At 29.9% G+C, this 5,149-nt stretch overlaps 1 non-coding gene across 1 annotated transcript; it reads left to right on the top strand.

Moving 5' to 3' along the window:
- The first annotated feature begins 2,954 nt into the window (after positions 1-2,954).
- On the top strand, positions 2,955-3,041 carry TRNAS-GGA (transfer RNA serine (anticodon GGA)). The gene has a single exon. It is a non-coding gene; the product is annotated as a tRNA-Ser (tRNA).
- The last annotated feature ends 2,108 nt before the right edge of the window (positions 3,042-5,149 follow it).

Genomic DNA, 5,149 nt, shown 5'->3' with positions numbered 1-5,149 from the left:
ATTTCAGAATCCCCCTGTCGAATGGCCTGTTCTCCCCGGTCGGAATAGGCGGGTCAATTCCTTCCCTTAGAACCGTACTTGAGAGTTTCCTACCTCATACGGCTCGGCAGTCAATTCTTTTGGTGTCCCATTTTTTTACCCTACCATATATCCAATTGAATGAGATTTCTCATAGATCCTATCGATTTGTCTCGGGTTAACCAAAAGAGGTTAATTACATGAGTTTCAAACTTTAATTTGGATTAAATTAATAATGAGTTTTATCTTTTCTCCCACCTTCAGAAAAATAAAGCATAGGCGTTTCGGGATTATCGTCCGTTAGATTTTTCTGAAAGGTAACTATCTCGGTTTCATATCATATATAAATTTATATAGAATCCTTGAAAAAGACTTCTTCCTCATAAAAAAGACTTACTGTCTTTGGGATCTGATGCTACACCGCTGCTCAATAACTTAGGGGATCGGCTCTATTACATAAGTTGATTCCTAATTTTTATCTCATATCATGACATAAATAAGCAGTTCTTATTTATTTTTATTGTATCGGCCCAAAACCTCGCTAATTGATCTTTACGGTGCTTCCTCTATCAATTAGATCCTTTATCCATAGAATAAAGTATCTAGGCATATATATTTCTTCATATTTTGACTTCTATGAAGTTTCTTTTTTTTTTTTCTTTTTTTGTTACAGCTGATAAAAATCGTTTTTTGGACGATGCAATATGTAGAAAGCCTATTTTATTTACTAGCGTATTTATTTACTAGCGTATTTGCTCTTTCTTTCCTTTTTTTTTTTATTTCTATAGTGGAGATAGTCGCACGTAATGACAGATCACAGCCATATTATTAAAAGCTTGTGGTAAGAACGGGTTTCGTTCTAGTGCTCGAAAATAATATTCTAAAGCTTTTGTATGTTCTCCGTTACTTGTGTGGATAAGGCCTATGTTATAGAGTATATAACTTCGATCATAGGGATCAATTTCTAGTCGCATAGCTTCATAATAATTCTGTAAGGCTTCCGCATAATTTCCTTCGGATTGAGCCGACATCCGTTACGGTCGTCATTCGATTCAACGAATTCTCCGTTCCAAAACCGTACGTGAGATTTTCACCTCATACGGCTCCTCCTTTATGTGCATAATGAGAATAATCCATGGAATTAAAAAAAAGGTCGAAATATTGTCATTATGAACTGAGCGGGGCTAATGTTTTTACAAGAAATCTCTAGCCAACCCTCTTGCAAAAGATCTTTTCTTACCATCAAGCGTGTTCGTACTAGATAAATAAAGTAAACTCCAACAATTTCTTTGTTCTCAACGCTCCTTAATTTCCAGGAATTAGTCACTTCAACAATCTTCGATGGTTATATGGGTATCCAAAGTACGAACAAGATGGATGTTTGTTGTCCCAACCATTTCTCTTAGTTCCGATCCCGATAAGGAAAGGGAATCCTTTATAACAATAACAAAGTTTTCGTGTTGTTGATTCCTAGATGTAGTGCTTCTTCCTCTATGCCGCCTATTGGTACTAGTGTAGTAGGGTTGACCCACAATACAGACCCATAGGTGTAACCTTTCGCTCAATACTCGAATCAACAATTGAAGCATCTGAGGTTGCATTAATCGGGGATACACGACAGAAGGAATTGCTTTATTTATAAACTTCACCTTCAACAAGCGTAGATTTCTTTTTTTTTTTCAATAGTCTTTTTTTTTTTTTTTCTATTCCGAATCATGTGTCTTTTTCCTAAGACTAAGAGCGGTAAAATAAAAATAAAAAAAAAAATATATATAAAATAATTAAAATATATAAAATAATTATAATTATATAATAATAATCAAATCGCACCATCTCTGTAATAAGTAAATGCCTCTTTTTCTCCTGAAGTTGTCGGAATTATTCGTAATAAGATATTGGCTACGATTGAAAAGGTCTTATCAATAAAATTTCCATTTATCCGCGATCTAGGCATAGGTAGCAATCCATTCTATAACTCTTTTCATTACCCCTTCGTGAGAAAAAAAAAAGGATCTCACAAACAAAGGAAGCGTACAGTACGAAATAACATAAAAGCAGACCCATTCCATAAAAAAAAAAAAAAAAAAGATATAGCCCTCTACTTTACTTCAATTTTTTTGGCAGGAATCAAGAAAAAAAAAAAAAAAGAAATATTTGAATCCTATTTTATTTCATCCAAATTTATTAGTATAAGAATTTATTAGTATAAGAATAAAATATAAAAAGAAAAAAGAATTATTACGATTTCATCGAAGTTGAAGAATCAAAAAATTTATCCTACGGATTAGGATAGATTAGCAAAATTAGAGAAGTTTTGATTAAATTATGATAAAAAGAGGAAAAATAATCGAATAATCGTTCTATGATGAAAATAAAATAACTGCCCTTTTTTGTGTTTTGTGCATAGCAGGTATACAACATATAATCAAATATAAAAATCCCTTAGAGGATTTATGAATTTGTAATAGATTTACAGAGTAAGAGGTTGTTGTTGAGAGATCTAAAACTGGAAAAGAATTTTAGAATTCTTATAGAAATGGGGAATTAGAGTCTAAAGAGAATTATGAACTAAAAATATCCATTAAGCATAGTCTAAAAAAAAAAAACCAATCGATTGATTTGATTCGTTTCAATTCATTGATTTAATCCAGTCCGGTAGAAATATCAGAAAAAAGATGGGAGTGCCTTTTTCGCAAACATGAATAGATATATATGGTATATGTTTATCGTATTATATTATTTATTTTTAACAGCCCCCTCACAAAAAAATTTCTTCGAGTCGGGAGGCTAAAGAAAAAGTGCTGAAAAAAGTGATGAAAAGTTTTCTATTTTTATAGCTAGTTTTCTAGTTAGAATTGATATTGTTCGTACCTCTCGAACAATCTAATATGAATAACTCGCTATTCGCTCGGGTTATCGGCCATAATAATTATGTAGGAGAGATGGCCGAGTGGTTCAAGGCGTAGCATTGGAACTGCTATGTAGACTTTTGTTTACCGAGGGTTCGAATCCCTCTCTTTCCGCACCTTCACCTAATTCGCCAATGTAACTGACTACAATGTATCAAATCAAATAAGAACAGATACTAAAGAGTTAGACCCTTCTTTGATATAGATTCTCTATTCCCAATTTCTTTTTAATACGGAATACGTAAAATAGCGTACAGGGGATGAAAATCTACCTACGGATCTATCATACATGAATAGGAGAAAAATAAAATTTCCGAATCAAATCCCTTACCCTGTCTTCCTTTACTTAACCTTAACTCAGGTGAAAAGGGAGCAGAACCCTTGTTTTGTTATTTTAGTTAGGTTTAAGTCTGACGAGAATAATATTCTACGACAAGCAATTCATTTATTTTCAAACCGACCCATTTCCTATCTATTATTTGATTGACTAATCCTTTATATTGTAATGTGTGAAGGGTCAAATGCTTTGGTAATTCCTCATGGGTGGATGAATCAAGATAATTTTGAATCAGAGTTCTAGATTTTTGTTCATCCCTCGCTGAAATAATATCTCGGGGTTTGCAGCGATAACTTGGTATATCTACTGTACGACCATTAACTAAAATATGTCTATGGTTAACTAATTGGCGGGCTTGAGGAATAGTTGAAGCCATACCTAATCGAAAAAGGATGTTATCCAAACGCATTTCAAGTAATTGTAGTAAAACCTGACCTGTTGACCCTTTTGCTTTTCTGGCAATACGAACGTATTTAAGTAATTGTCGTTCTGTAAGGCCATAATGAAAACGCAATTTTTGTTTTTCTTCTAAACGAATACGATATTGAGATTTTTTACCGGAGCGCGATCGGTTTCTAAGATCGCTTCCGGCTCTAGGACTTTTACTAGTTAGTCCCGGTAAAGCCCCCAGACGGCGTATTTTTTTGAAACGAGGCCCTCGGTAACGCGACATAAAGACTCCTTATTAATTTGAATTTTATTGAAATTTCATAAACCTAAATTAAAACTGAACTAAATGAAGCGAAATCGACTGAAGGATTGTACTACAAATATTAATGAGATGAATTGGATCAATATCCATACTTTTTTGTATTGTATATAATGTATATTGTATATAATGTATACAAAAAATAGAAATTAAAATAAAATATATATAATATATAAATATATTAAATATAAAATATATATTAAATATAAAATATAAAAATTAAAATCTAAAAATTAAACCAAAAAAAGTTTCCTTTTTTTTTTTCTTGATTTATTCTGCAAAGATCTAACTCCTCCAATTTTATTCCTAATTGAAAGTTTCTACGACATAATAAACGGATCGTTGACCTTTGGAAAGAAAAGGGGAAAAAGCTTTTTCAATGTTCTTTGATTTCAAAAAAACATTATCAATCATGTAAAAAAGTAAAAAAGCAAACAAATAGAGAAAGCCGGCTATCGGAATCGAACCGATGACCATCGCATTACAAATGCGATGCTCTAACCTCTGAGCTAAGCGGGCTCAAATAATAGAAATTTTGTATCCATAGGAATTCAGCAAACTATTACGATCTTATCTATTAACTATCTATTAGTTATTCATAATTACTATGAATTATTAATATGAATTATAGACTAGAATTTAGAAAAACTAGAATTTTAAATTTTAAATGCCATATTTATGCCATACATAATTTATGCCATATTTAATATAATCATATTTAATATAATGATATATAATAATATATAATAATATATAATAATGGTAGATTCAATCTAATATTCAATCTAATATTGATAGAATATAATAATTAAGAATAGAATAATATAATTCTATTTGATTATATTTTAATCATTCTATTTGATTATATTTTAATCATATTAAAAATGATATTTTAATTTAATCATATTTTAATTTAATCATATTAATATTTAATAACATTATATTTAATAATATTAAATTATAATAATATTATTATAATTTAATTCTAATTTTATTATAATTATAAAAATTATAAAAATAAATTATAAATATATTTATAATTTTTATAATTATTTATTATTTATCTCTATATTATATATTTTTATTTTATATTTATTTTATTATATGTTATCTTTATTCTATTAGTCTATTCTATTTAGTATTCTATTCTATTTAGTATTATATTCTATTTAGTAT

This window comes from Durio zibethinus, unplaced genomic scaffold (assembly GCF_047325235.1).
Source record: "Durio zibethinus cultivar Kanyao isolate XHJ-2024 unplaced genomic scaffold, ASM4732523v1 HiC_scaffold_225, whole genome shotgun sequence".
Classification (NCBI taxonomy): domain Eukaryota; kingdom Viridiplantae; phylum Streptophyta; class Magnoliopsida; order Malvales; family Malvaceae; genus Durio; species Durio zibethinus.
Note: the sequence above shows the minus strand (reverse complement) of the source record. Positions and strands in the feature narration are given on the sequence as shown.